This window comes from Rhinatrema bivittatum, unplaced genomic scaffold, assembly GCF_901001135.1.
Source record: "Rhinatrema bivittatum unplaced genomic scaffold, aRhiBiv1.1, whole genome shotgun sequence".
NCBI classification, from domain to species: Eukaryota; Metazoa; Chordata; class Amphibia; order Gymnophiona; family Rhinatrematidae; genus Rhinatrema; species Rhinatrema bivittatum.
In genome coordinates, this window is record NW_021820313.1 from 251,823 (window position 1) to 267,112 (window position 15,290).

The following is a 15,290-nucleotide window of genomic DNA, read 5'->3' on the forward strand; positions in this document are numbered from 1 at the left end:
AGGGCCCTGTGTGTTTCTCCCTCCGCCTCCCTGAACATCGCAAGGAAACAGGAGGCAGGGTAGAGAGAGAGGGCAGTGGCCGGGGCTTCTCAACCTCTCCCGAAAATAGAAGGGTCTATAGGTCCCCCGAGGGGCGGGGGCGATTGGAGAGAGCAGAGAATTGGGGAGGGGGGGGGAGAGTAGAAGGGGGCTTATTGAAAAAGAAGCACACCGGTGAGGTGAGGTGGCCTGCATGATAACCGCCCGATGAGAGCCAGAAGGAGGCCCAGCACAGCTTCCTGAAGGAGAGACCTGGTAGTTAGAGCCATGGGCTGCTGAGCAGGGTAGCCAGGGTCCAAATCCCGGTTCTCCCCCTCCGCCCCCCACCATGGACATGCCTTGTGACCCCGGTCGAGTCACTTTATCTCCCCCCCTTGCCTCGGGTGTCCGCTTAAGCTTGTTAAGCTCTTCAGGAAAGGGACCTAGTGTACCTGAAAAAAGACTGCTCTCGTCTGTAACTGGAGAGAGCCGGATGGAGGGAAGGGGCAGTGTTTGTGAGAGAGAGAGACCGTGCATGATGGCTCCCCGATAAGAGAGGTGAGGAGGGACCTGCCTGTGATGGTTCCCCGACGAGAGCCGGATGGTAGGAGGCATGCGGAGAGAGGGTAACCGTGCGTGGGACCACGGCGGCAGACTCCTGAGCCCGGCGGGCACATTCCAGAGCTGAGACACCCGGACAACTGAAACACCCCCCCCCCCAGGCACGGGCTCATTATCACAGCCGGGGGGGGGGGGAATCAGGGCCGAGAGATTACCCCCTCCCCCCCGGGTTAGTCAGGTTAGGGAGAAGTCCTGGAGGGAACCGGCACGGCTGAGAGATCGGACGAGGCTCTGGGACCAGATGGGATCCGTCCGGGGACGACATTGACAGCCCCCTCTGATCAAGGGCCAGGGGCAGATGGGATCCCTCTCGGCGACAGTGGGAGCAGAGTAAGGGGCTGGTGGATGGGTCAAGGTCAGTAATGCAGAGGGTCACAGCTTCACCCCCCCCCCAAACAATCCACTCACGCAGAGAAACCCACAGCTAATTCCTAACTCCCCTGCCAGGGAGCAGGCATTAAACCCAGCTCCCTCGCCTCCTCCTCCCGTGTTGAGACCGGGGACTGAAAGAAACAGGAGCGCAGGGCTAAGTATCAGCACAACGTCCATGCACCCCAGAGGTGGCTGCACAGCACTTATGGGAAAGTATAAAGTGTACTGAGTGCTGTGGGTGATATCTGAAAAAAATAGCTGAAGTTAATTTGAGAAGAAACTAACTCCGGTTGTGGAAGTGTGAGGAGGGGTCCTGGAACAGCAGGGAGTGCTGCAGGGCAGGACTGAGGTACATTGAAGTGTCAGTACTGGAACAGTAGAGGGGGTGCTGAGGGGCAGGAGTGAGGTGCATTGGCAGAGCTGTGTGTGAGGGTCTCAGTACTGGAATAGCAGGAGGTGCTGCAGGGCAGGAGTGAGGTGCATTGGCAGAGCTGTGTGTGAGGGTCTCAGTACTGGAATAGCAGGGGGTGCTGCAGGGCAGGAGTGAGGTGCATTGGTAGAGCTGTGTGTGAGGGTCTCAGTACTGGAATAGCAGGGGTGCTGCAGGGTAGGAGTGAGGTGCATTGGCAGAGCTGTGTGTGAGGGTCTCAGTACTGGAATAGCAGGAGATGCTGCAGGGCAGGAGTGAGGTGCATTGGCAGAGCTGTGTGTGAGGATCTCAGTACTGGAATAGCAGGGGGTGCTGCAGGGCAGGAGTGAGGTGCATTGGCAGAGCTGTGTGTGAGGATCTCAGTACTGGAATAGCAGGGGTGCTGCAGGGCAGGAGTGAGGTGCATTGGCAGAGCTGTGTGTGTCAGGGTCTCAGTACTGGAATAGCAGGGGGTGCTGCAGGGCAGGAGTGAAGTGCACTGGCAGAGCTGTGTGTGAGGGTCTCAGTACTGGAATAGCAGGAGGTGCTGCAGGGCAGGAGTGAGGTGCATTGGCAGAGCTGTGTGTGAGGGTCTCAGTACTGGAATAGCAGGGGGTGCTGCAGGACAGGAGTGAGGTGCATTGGTAGAGCTGTGTGTGTGAGGGTCTCAGTACTGGAATAGCAGGAGGTGCTGCAGGGTAGGGAGTGAGGTGCATTGGCAGAGCTGTGTGTGAGGGTCTCAGTACTGGAATAGCAGGGGGTGCTGCAGGGCAGGAGTGAGGTGCATTGGCAGAGCTGTGTGTGAAGGTCTCAGTACTGGAATAGCAGGGGGTGCTGCAGGGTAGGAGTGAGGTGCACTGGCAGAGCTGTGTGTGAAGGTCTCAGTACTGGAATAGCAGGGGGTGCTGCAGGGTAGGAGTGAGGTGCATTGGCAGAGCTGTGTGTGAGGGTCTCAGTACTGGAATAGCAGGGGGTGCTGCAGGGCAGGAGTGAGGTGCATTGGCAGAGCTGTGTGTGAGGGTCTCAGTACTGGAATAGCAGGGGGTGCTGCAGGGCAGGAGTGAGGTGCATTGGCAGAGCTGTGTGTGAGGATCTCAGTACTGGAATAGCAGGGGGTGCTGCAGGGCAGGAGTGAGGTGCATTGGCAGAGCTGTGTGTGAGGATCTCAGTACTGGAATAGCAGGGGTGCTGCAGGGCAGGAGTGAGGTGCATTGGCAGAGCTGTGTGTGTCAGGGTCTCAGTACTGGAATAGCAGGGGGTGCTGCAGGGCAGGAGTGAAGTGCACTGGCAGAGCTGTGTGTGAGGGTCTCAGTACTGGAATAGCAGGAGGTGCTGCAGGGCAGGAGTGAGGTGCATTGGCAGAGCTGTGTGTGAGGGTCTCAGTACTGGAATAGCAGGGGGTGCTGCAGGACAGGAGTGAGGTGCATTGGTAGAGCTGTGTGTGTGAGGGTCTCAGTACTGGAATAGCAGGAGGTGCTGCAGGGTAGGAGTGAGGTGCATTGGCAGAGCTGTGTGTGAGGGTCTCAGTACTGGAATAGCAGGGGGTGCTGCAGGGCAGGAGTGAGGTGCATTGGCAGAGCTGTGTGTGAAGGTCTCAGTACTGGAATAGCAGGGGGTGCTGCAGGGTAGGAGTGAGGTGCACTGGCAGAGCTGTGTGTGAAGGTCTCAGTACTGGAATAGCAGGGGGTGCTGCAGGGTAGGAGTGAGGTGCATTGGCAGAGCTGTGTGTGAGGGTCTCAGTACTGGAATAGCAGGGGGTGCTGCAGGGCAGGAGTGAGGTGCATTGGCAGAGCTGTGTGTGAGGGTCTCAGTACTGGAATAGCAGGGGGTGCTGCAGGGCAGGAGTGAGGTGCATTGGCAGAGCTGTGTGTGAGGGTCTCAATACTGGAATAGCAGGGGGTGCTGCAGGGCAGGAGTGAGGTGCATTGGCAGAGCTGTGTGTGAGGGTCTCAGTACTGGAACAGTAGAGGGGGTGCTGTGGGGCAGGAGTGTGGTGCATTGGCAGAGCTGTGTGTGAGGGTCTCAGTACTGGAACAGTAGAGGGGTGCTGTGGGGCAGGAGTGAGGTGCATTGGCAGAGCTGTGTGTGAGGGTCTCAGTACTGGAACAGTAGAGGGGTGCTGTGGGGCAGGAGTGAGGTGCATTGGCAGAGCTGCCTGTGTTTATTCGCATACGTTATATTTGGGGGGGGGGGGGGGGGCTGCAGAATGACGATTTAACAGAACATAAGAGAAAGGAAAAGAAGTAGTGGGCGGGGGTGGAGAGAGAGTTTTGTGTTTAGAAACAGGAGTCGACATCACCATAGAGACCGAACTGTTGTGTCAGGGATCCAGATGTGGAGCATCCAGATGCCATAGCAAGGCGATGACATCATTCCTTCTGCATTCCATGTTTTCAAGAGCCGGGAGAACGCAACAAGGGAAAGTCGAAAGTCTATGTGTGTGTGAGAGAGAGTGAGAAGATAGAAAGGAGGGAGAGGGAGAGAGACAGATACAGAAGGCAGGGAGAGGGATGCAACTGGGAGGCGAGAGTTCTCTGTAGACCCTCTCCCTTCAGTGAATACCCCTCACACACTTCCTGCCTTTCCTGGGTGGTGTGTGCCTGTGCTGGTGAGGGCAGTGGGGGGGGGGGGGGGTGTTATTGGGCTGTTTGCACTTTTCAGAAAAGCAAACCTATCCCAGTTCCTCTGTACGACAGAGACCTCGTTGCTAAGTATGCCGTGTCCCCTGTAATAAGGACATGCACAGGCAAGTGAGGGTCAGGATACTGTCGCAGATGTTGGGAGTATAATGGGGAGGGTTGCAGGGTGTCCTGTGTGTTAAGGCTAGAGGGATGCTGTCAGGGTGAGAAGAGGAGGGGATGCAGATTTATCCTGTGCATTAAGGGCAGCAGAACAATTTCAAGGTGAGAAGGGGGGCTGTGTCCTGTACATTAAGGATAGCCAGACATGTTTGGGTGACAAATCCAGGGTTGCAGGCTCTTTTGTGTATTAAAGACCGCCAGATAGTGTCTAGGTGAAGGAGGAGGATTTCCTAATGTATCTTGAGTACTAAGGACAGCAGGAGGAGAGGGGAAGTGTCACAGAGTGTCATGTGCATTAAGGACAGAGGGACGTTGTCAGGGTGAGAGGGGGGGTAGAGACTCCACGCTAGTTTCCCCACTGCTCGGCCTGCTTTGCATCTCTTCGGCCACCTTATCGCCGTTAAGATCTGGGCAGGCTTCGTGGCATTCAGCCGCGAGGCAGGCCCAAAGTCTCGAAAGCTTTTTTTTTTGCCGCAGTGAACGCACCGTTGTGGTCACGACCCTGGCCCTCCTGCTTCCACGGATCGCCTTCCGGCGGTGGCGGCGGGAGGTCACAGAGTTCAGGTCTTGCAATTGCTGGGAGCAGAGAGCAAAGGTCAAAGAGAGAAAGAGGCAGGGGATGGAATAATACTTCTGATTTTTTTTTGTGGCGCTCCTGGACATACGCGGCGCTGTGCGAGGGTGAGAAGTATTCGGGCATGGCGAGCCCCTTCCCCCAAAGAGGCTTACAACCTAAGGAGAAGAGCGCCAGCGAGGGGGAGAACGCGAAGGGGGAGTAAAGGGGGGGGGGGAAGCTGTTCAGAGGTTGCTAAGGATCCCGCCTGCATGTTTCGGTAAACAAAGAGGCCGAGAAGCAGATGGAAAGAACGAGAGGGGGACAGACATATGTGCGTCTGAGATCGATCAGCGTGACCGCACGCCAAGGCCTTGCCAGGGAGGGAAAGGCGGGGGGGGGGGGGGAATCTCGCATCCTGCGCACACACGTGCGAAACAGGTCACGTCTTCCCCGGTTCTCGGCCCAGTGGCCCGGAAAAAGCCGAGAGAAGCTTGGCCAAAAGCACACGAGCCAGCCGGGTGGGGGGCGGGAAGGAGAACGTCTGAACAGCAGCTGGACCCCCGCAAAAACAAGACATGAGGTCAACAGAAATTCATTTAGGATTCATAAGTCATCTCTACAGCACAACCCGGCCGACCCTGATAATATTCTGGTGGAGAGACAGCCCCCCCCCCCAGTGATGAGGAGACCAAACTCATAACCAGGAAGCACCCCAATCTCAACCATAAAAAGTTTCACCTGATACCCTGATCCTGACACTTTTCAACCATGAGACATCTCCAACCTCAAACATGAGATTCGCCAATCCCAAATAAGAGATTTTTTCAACCATGAGACATCTCCAACCTCAAACATGAGATTCGCCAATCCCAAATAAGAGATTTTTTCAACCATGAGACATCTCCAACCTCAAACATGAGATACGCCAATCCCAAATAAGAGATATTTTTCAACCATGAGACATCTCCAACCTTAATCATGAGACACCCTAATCCCAAACATGAGACTTTTCAACTATGAACCATCCCCATCCTCAATCATGAGGCACGTCAATCCCAAATACAAGATTTTTCAACATGAGCTATCCCCAACCTCAACCATGAAATGTCTTCACCCATGAGACCTTCCCAGCCTCAGTCATAAGGCATCCTAGTTCAAAACATGAGACTTTTCAGCAATGAACCATGCCATCTCAACTATGAGACATCTAATTCCAAGTGTAACTGAACACAGCAACAGCAGAAACTAAAATAAATCCAATCAAGAGCCATCCAAAGCTGAACCATTAGACACCCCAGTCTCAAGCACAGAGATATCCAACTATAATAGAAACTAAATCATATCTCAAACATGAGACACCTCAACCATGATAGAAACCAAATCAAACCACAAAACTTGAGACAACAAAAACACAATAATGAGACACTCCACTCTCAAGCAAAGGGAAACCCAACCATACTACAAACTAAATCATAACTCAATCAAGAGATAAACAATACTCAACCATGAGACACCCCAGTCTCAAGCACAGAGAAACTCAGCCATGACAGAAACCAAATCAGACCCCAATCTTGAGGCACCAAAAACTGAACCATGGAATACCCCAGTCTTAGGCATAAGAAAACCTAACCTTAGACATCAAAAACTCAACCACAAGACACCCCAATCTCAAGCATAGGGAAACCCCAACCATCAGACATTCGACCTCGAGACAACCCAAACATCAAATACAAGAGTTTCAGAAGAAGCATGAGAAACCCCAGCTCTCTGCCAGGTGACATCTCAGCCATGAAACGAACCTTGAGACACCCCAAACCCCAACCATGAGACAGCCTAAGCCATTCATAAAACATTTCAGCCACAAGACATCCCTAAAAATCAAACTATGAGAGGTCTCAAGTAGGAAATGTGAGACACTCAGAACCTCAATCCTGAACCCCCCCCCCCAAATCATTACCCTGCGTGTCTGACTGCCGGGAAAGTCACTCTGACCGCATCTCAGCACCTGGTGCTGTCCCAGTGTGGGAGAGACGGCTTGCCCGCCGCCACCCCAGAGGACTGGGATCCCGCCATCGGAAATGAAATCCGTCGTGAGATCAACAGCAGGTGAGCGTCTGATGCAGAGGCCTGGCGGCGAGATGAGGGCCTCTGGGAGCTCCGCGCACGCTCCGGTTCTAATAAATCTTTATTAAGTGACATCAGTTTTCATAAACAAAGAGAAACGGGACAAACAGAGGAAAAGGCGGAGGCAGAAAAGGCAGAAAGGTTAAAAAAAAAAAAAGGCACAGAGACAGAGCTACAGAAAGACAGACAGAGAGAGAAAGAGAGAAGCAGAGACAGAGAGAGGGAGAGAGAAGCAGCAAAGCAAGCACCGAGCAGAACGCAAAGCTTCAGTGAAAAAAATGCTTGCATCCCCTATCTCCAACAGGTCAGCTCAAGGTCAAAGCAAAGGCAAGAAACACATCCTGAACTTCCTGCTCCAGTGTCACCCTGCAGTAACACACACACACACACCGGAAGAGATGATTTATACACAGGGTCGTCAGAAAGAACACATCCTGAGCTTCCTGCTCCAGTGTCACCCTGCAGTAACACACACCCATCCACCGGAAGAGATGATTTATACACAGGGTGGGGTCAGAAAGAACACATCCTGAGCTTCCTGCTCCAGTGTCACTCTGCAGTAACACTCACACACACCAGAAGAGATGATTTATACACAGGGACGTCAGAAAGAACACATCCTGAGCTTCCTGCTCCAGTGTCACCCTGCAGTAACACACACACCCATCAGAAGAGATGATTTATACACAGGGTCGTCAGAAAGAACACATCCTGAGCTTCCTGCTCCAGTGTCACCCTGCAGTAACACACACACACACCAGAAGAGATGATTTATACACAGGGTCGTCAGAAAGAACACATCCTGAGCTTCCTGCTCCAGTGTCACTCTGCAGTAACACACACACACCCACCAGAAGAGATGATTTATACACAGGGTCGTCAGAAAGAACACATCCTGAGCTTCCTGCTCCAGTGTCACTCTGCAGTAACACACACCCACACACCAGAAGAGATGATTTATACACAGGGTCGTCAGAAAGAACACATCCTGAGCTTCCTGCTCCAGTGTCACTCTGCAGTAACACACACCCACCCACCAGAAGAGATGATTTATACACAGGGTCGTCAGAAAGAACACATCCTGAGCTTCCTGCTCCAGTGTCACTCTGCAGTAACACACACCCACACACCAGAAGAGATGATTTATACACAGGGTTGTCAGAACACATCCTGAGCTTCCTGCTCCAGTATCACTCTGCAGTAACACACACCCACCAGAAGAGATGATTTATACACAGGGTCGTCAGAAAGAACACATCCTGAGCTTCCTGCTCCAGTGTCACTCTGCAGTAACACACACCCACCCACCAGAAGAGATGATTTATACACAGGGACGTCAGAAAGAACACATCCTGAGCTTCCTGCTCCAGCGTCGCCCTGCAGTAACCGAGTGTAAAGTTGTAGCTGGTTCTGAGCCCGGAGCCCCACAGGCCGCGCCACGCAGACACAGAGGCAACACCCGAAAGGATCATTTGTACTACATAAGGAGGGTGGCAAGCTAAGCCGGGCCTCCGACCGCACAACAATCAGAAGGCGCATCCAAGGGGGAGGGAGCAGGGAGATGATATCATCTGCAGACTGCGTTGGTGGCGAGAACAATGGGCCCAGGACGCTCTCTCGGAGGCGCTTTTTTCTAATCTTTTACACAGAGCCCAGCCGCAAAAGACATTATTGTGGGGGGAAAAAAACCCAAAACCACGACTTCATTAGTCTTGGAGGTCCGCGGTGGTTTATTATGGATTTTTTTTCCATCAGCCGAGGCCTTCCAGAGGTCATCCCCATAATCCAGAATTTAACTATCACCAGGCGTATGATACAAAAAAAAAAGAGACGTGGATATCATAAATAATAACAACAGTAATAATAATAATAGTAAACGGGCTCCCTCGTGGACGCCGAACCACAAAAAAAACCTAACTAATCAGAAGCTCAGCACCCCCCCCCCCCCCGATCTGCCCTTCATGGCAGCCCCACCATCAAGACGTAGCCCCTTGTGATTCGGGGTACCCTATGCCCACCCCCCCCCCCCCCCCCCCGCGGTGTAATTATTCCCCGTCCCACCTCGGCGGGCGGGGGGGAGGGGGAAGTGTCAGACCACAGAGCCCCCTCCCCTCGCTGCCCCAGGAGAAGCCAAGATGAGGACTTTACGGAGGGGGGTTTCCCAATTTTATATTAATAAGAAAAACACTGGCGGAGGTGCGGGAAAATGACAATTCCACCTGCTTCCCTCAGGCATCCAAAACCCGACCGACAACAAGCTTGAGACGACTTAATCGGAAATCCTGACTGCGAGAGATGGAAAAAGACACAGAGAGAGGGAGAGAGAGGGAGAGGGAGAGCGCATTTTGGGGTACACCTTTGGGACTCTGGTACGTGCGCCACGCAGCTAAGGTGTGGGATGTTACGCTGCCCCCCGCCTCCCTTGAACCAAGGTTCAAACCAAACCCGTTTACAACAAGTAGGACGGGACAATGTTCAGATAATAACCCGGACCAAAATACCCGGAGGGTCTCAAAGAGCCTCAGCAGGAGACATTCAACAGCGTGCGATAAATACCAGGGCCGGCCTTATCCAAGAGGCAGAGCAGGCAAGTGACGCCGAGCGGCAAAACTTCGAGGGCAGCCTGAATCCCCACCGGCCCAAGGCCCGGGACCTCCGGGGGAAACCATGCCAGCAGTGTGGCCACAGAGGAGAGAAAGGGCCATCCCTCAACCCCGGCAGCCAAACAGGTGGAGGGGTCCGCGGCTGCCGGTGGACCCTGACCCGCCAGCGACTGAAGCCTGAAGCTGCCGCATTAGGAGGGGATAAGGGAGAGGATGGATACCGGACTGGTCAGGGAGAGAAGCAATGCTGGGAGCGGGTGGCTTAGGGAAGAAAGGAGGAGTATGCCGAGAGGGTGTGGGTGGGGAGAGAGGGAGAGAAGGTGCCGAACAGTCGACAGGGTGGAAGGGAGGTGTTGGGTAAGAGAGAGAGAGAGAGAGGACGTCGGCTCTGCAAAAGTGAGGGTAAAGATTGGGGATGATGCTGTCATGGCAGGCAAGGAGTGGAGGGGAGAGAGGAGAAGCCGAGCAGGGAGAGAGAGTGAGAGAGAGAGGCAGGGGATGGTGGAGTTCATTCTCCCCCCCAAGAGCTCCTATAACAGATTTTCTGTGGGGTAACTGTAGGGCAAATGTGGTATTCGCCCCAGCGGGGCAGGGAGGCTCGCACGGGGGGGGGGCATGCAGGGATTTTTGGCAATCCTGTCGGAATAACACAGATTCAAATAAAAAAATCCCACCTCTCTCCCCCCCCCCCCCCCCCCCCCCTTCAGTGGGTGCTGGGCGCCCTCTGCTGGTCTCCTTCGGCTTTACCCGTCTCTCCGAAACCAGTTCAATGCCACAGGGACCGCACCTCCCGCGCCCTCACCCTCTCAAGTCTCAGCTGCAGCAGAGCTCCGACCCCTTCCGATGATCTCAAGGTGGGCAAAGCAAAAGCCAGGAAAGATGCTTGGGCCCTTCAACGGGACATAAAACAGGATGGGGTCGGTGCCAGAGGGCGGCTACTAAAACGGCCAGCGGTCTTTGTTCTAAAGCACACGGGGGAGAGGCTTAAAGATCTGAACGCGTGGTCCCTGGAGGAAAGGCGAGGCGGGGAGATGCGATAGAGACATCCAAATATCTCAGAGGCTTCCATGCACAGGGGGGGAGCCTTTTTCAGTGGAAAAGAGGTAGAACAAGAGGGCTTGAGATAAAGGTGAAAGGGGGTAGATTTAGGAGTAGTCTTAGGAAATATTTATTTACCAGCAGGGCTGCAGATCTTGCGAGGGAACCATATATAATCCCCTCACCAACTCCACCCAGAGCTCACCCCTTCGCCTCTAGGAGGGGGCTGTCTTCTTCTCTCCTGTATCCGGGCCCTGCCTCTCCCTTTCTGACCCCAGAGCAGCTCTCCCCCTCTTGCCCAGAATTCTCCCTGTGTTGCAAACTGGGTGAGGAGTCTTCTCTCCCATAGGTGTTAACACTATGCCCCAAGCTAATTACTCTCTCTCCCTCTCCTTCCCTCAGGGATTCACATTCTGTCCCTCACTAGCCCCTCTCTCTCCTTCCTTCAGGGATTCAGTCTGTCCTTCGCTAGTCCCGTCTCTCTCCTTCCGTCAGGGATTCACATTCTGTCCTTCACTAGCCCCTCTCTCTCCTTCCCTCAGATTCACATTCTGTCCTTCACTAGCCCCTCTCTCTCCTTCCCTCAGATTCACATTCTGTCCTTCACTAGCCCCTCTCTCTCCTTCCCTCAGATTCACATTCTGTCCTTCACTAGCCCCTGTCTCTCTCCTTCCCTCAGGAATTCACATTCTGTCCTTCACTAGCCCCTCTCTCTCCTTCCCTCAGAGATTCACATTCTGTCCTACACTAGCCACTGTCTCTCTCCTTCCCTCAGGGATTCACATTCTGTCCTACACTAGCCCGTCTCTCTATCCTCCACTCATGGGATCACACTCTGTTCCATACCAGTCCCCATCCCTGCCCCTCAGGAATAGTCTCCATCTCTTTTCTCCCATAGGGATTCACATTCTGTCCAACACTTCTTCCCATCTTATCTATGTCTTACCTCAGCGGTTCACGCTCTGTCCCGCGCTAGTTTCCATCTCTTCCCCGCTCTCCGAAGCTTTGCAGCGCCTCGCATCACTCCCCGTCCATCTCCTCTCCTGGAGGGGCTTCACAGACTGTCCCGCGCAAGTCTCTTGTCTCTCCCTTCCATTCAGGGATGAAATACTCCGCAGGGGGGGGGGGGTCACAGGGTTGCGAGCCAGCAGAGGATGGCATCGCCCATGGGACGAGTAGCTTCGCCTACGAGGGCGAGGATTTCCTCTTCAGCAACTGTAACTAGAGCCGGATCGCGGCCTCGCCCTAGGCGACCCAACGGAGGTGGGATGCCGAGGGAGGGCAGAGCCGGGCGTTGCAGAGATGCCTGGAATGGCTGAAGGCATTTCCGAGCTGTGGGAAGGTGGCATGCAGCAGGAAGGGCAGGTCACTGCATGAGCACAGGCACAACCATCGCTGCAGCTCTCATTCTGTCCGCCTCGTTCTGTTTCTCTTAACTGCCCCATTTTCTGATCCTCTCTTTGCATGCCTATTACTGTCTCTCTCTCTCTCTGTCCCTTACTTCTGCCTCCTCCCGATGGTCTCCTTCCCCTCCCGCATCTCTCTCTAATCTTCTGACTCATTCTGTCTCCGGCTGTCTCTTCCTGTCACCGTGCCACTCTGGTCCCTCTCCTGTCTGGCCGCACGAGCTGGCTCCGGAATAGGAGCAACACTGCTGAGGCCACTGGAAGCCCCCGCCTGGAGATGTTCTCCCAACGCACCTACTGGCTCTGAGCAACCCTCCGCCTCTCCGCTGCATGGGCCCCCCTGTAGGTGCCGCGGTGACAAGGGGTGAGCAAGCAGGGCAAACCGCCTGGGGCGGCAAGCTAGGCGGGCGGCATGCTGCCCCTTTAGAGTCAAGTCTGTGAGTCTGCGAATGCAATGGCCTGAAAGGGAAGGCCCACCCTGCCAGGAGAGCCTTTTCCACACTACAATAAATGTGTGACTTTTACAGGGGGGGGAGGGTATCTGCAGCACTCTCTGCCCCCGCCTCCCTCTTCTATCACCCTGTCCTACATCTTCCTCACAAAGCAGCCTGATGTACCTCCTCCCATTAACCCCTTGACCAGTTACCTTGCTCACAGGAGCTTCTGATGAACACAGGACTTGGTAGGGGGATGACTGGATTACCACATACTTTACGCTCTCAATAATTTTAAGGTGGTGGTAAGGGAAGAGAACATGTACCCCGCTCCCAGTTTCCGATGACCTAATTTCACCCCACCCCCACCCCCCTTTCACTCCAGGCCTAGTTAACGCCGCTCAGATCTCTTGTCCCCGTCTGCAGATCCCCCAGAATGTGACGGGGAAGGGCTCCCGGCCTGGGTTCGCGGTCGGTACGACGCCGGGGGCGCTTCTCCTCCTGGCACTGGTGGTGGCTGTCACCGCGGCTACTCTCATCATCACTGAGAGACGAGGTGAGAGAGGCGGGCCGGGGGAGGAGGTCCCATTTTTCATCGAGGTGTGTGGCCTTCTCCTCCTCCTCCTCACACCTAACTGCTTCCGCCAGAGCAAACTCTTCACGCCGCGCGGCAATTCTCGTGTCTTAGGCGGCAGGCGAATCTCTTCACGTAGCCACATCTTTCTCTTTCCCCCTCCCCTCCTAGTAGGGAAACCAGGCTCTTTGGAAACCCTTGTCGATGGTAAGAGATGCCTTCCGATCCCTTGGAGGTTAAATTCTATCCTCGCAAGAGGGGGGGTTCTTCCACCACCTTAAATCGATATCCCAGGGCAGGTGAACCGGACCTCTCAAACCAGTTAACACATTTTATGGCCCCAGCTGAACTGGAAGAGGCCTTCCGACGGATGCTGCTGGGAGCGGCCATTTTGTGCGGCAGAATTGTGAGGAAGCGACACGGCAGGCTGCTGCTCTGCGGTACAAAATGGCCGCTCCCAGCAGGCATCCGTAGGGAGCTTCTCTTAGAACAGGGTCCCCGACTGGACAAGAGATCGCCTTGGTTTCTGAGCATGAAGCCTCTCTCTGGGTTTGCCTCCATTAGGTTTCTGCCGTCCTGCTTTTCTGAACTTCCATCTCCCAGGGGACTGTGGCACTTGCGGCCCCCGGCTTCATTTGAAATCAGTTCTTCGGGGCTTACTTTGGATTGCAAGCCCTCTGGGGAGAGGGAAATATCTTTGGTACCTGAGTGTAATCCATTCTGAAGTGGCTGACCACTCACAAAAGGCAGAATTTGCATCAAAATTAAAACTGCAGGCACAAGAATGCACCATAAGTGGCCTACAGTCTCCCTCTGGACATTAGGCCTCTTGGAGTTTTCGTCTTCCTAGAGTCACTTGATGGCATCATTTTTTCCAGGATAAGCTGATCCAGTTGTGGTTTTACTGCAGTGCACGCTGGTACTTGTAGTTTTTTTTTTGTTTTGTTTTTTTAAGGGAAATCAGAACAAGGCCCATTATTATGCATGAGGCAAATCCAGGACTGAATTGTCCTGAGCAATATGGAGCCATCTGGTGACCACGGAGCGGAGCATGGCCTCGTTTGGAAGGAGCGGCGTGAAAGAACGGTGCTTGCCCCATAGAGCTTAGCCTCAGGCTTTGCTCCTCTTCCCCCCGTCCTTCCGGCGCACAGGGACACAGCCACAGCGAAACCGGAAGGAACATAAGCTCCCACGGAAAAAAAGAGTTCGAAGCCCGGATGAGGGACCCCTGACCCAAGAGGAGACGATGGGCGCGAGGGTTGGGCTCTTCGGCGGCAACCTGCTGGCACTGCAAACCCCGGCCGACCTCCGGCAAGGTGGGGGGAGGGAGGGGGGGAGGAGGGTCGGGGCTGAAGACGGATTGGGGCGAGAGAGCAGAGAGAAGGGCAGGAGAGAGAGATCAGGGTGGGAAAGCCAGGGAGAAGCCCCAGCGGTGGGGGGGGGGGTAGGGGGGGAGGCGAGAACTCGTACTCAGGATCCTGCCCCCCTCCCTGGGCCCTGCCAGCCACACCCACACTCTTGCCCTGCAGCTGGCTCGGGGCCGGGCACCCGGCTCTACGACGGCTTCACAGCCATCAAGCGCTGAGCTACCATCTCCAGCACCGCTCTCTGGCCACCTTGGGGGGTCCGCAGGGGTCCGTCGACGAGGGCGGCTTGTGGGTGGACTACGGGCGGGGCTGCTCCCTGGTGGCGTCCAGGGTGGATCCACGGGGCTTGCGTGGTTTTGGGGAAGGACGCCCGCCTGGAAGACGGGGGCTGCGGGCCGGGCTCGCGCTTCTTCTGCCGCCGCCGCTGCTGCTCACGGTGAATGAAATGAGCACACGAGGAGCGAGGGACTCGTCTCCTGTGCCTGTGACCCCCCCGAGCCCAGGGTCCTCCCGCCATTCTCCGGCGGGTACGCTCAGCTCGGGCACAACCCAAGGAGTCGCCTCTTGTACGCCTGGAGGAAGGGGGACCCCCGGCCCCCCCACAGCCTGGGTGAGGTGACGAGGAGGATTATGGCAGCACCGTCTATGGGTAACAGGACCTTGCACTGATTTCCTTGTGGGTCACGGAAGCTGCTGGCAACAGAATAAAATATATCACTGCTAAGAACTCCCTTCTATCTAGGAAGGGCTTGAAGCGCAGCCACCTCTGGGTTGGAAAAAGATAGGGAGTTGCGGATGTAGGTGCTGCGCTTCGGCCCTGTGTGTGTGTGAAGGGGGTAGGGGGACGCACAAACTCGTCTCATAAGTGTTTGTGGGCTGTTGAAAGTGCACAGCGCAGGTAGAGTCCTCCAACGAGACCTCATCACTCTGCCCCCGTCCACTTCCGCACCTGCTCTGAACACGGTGC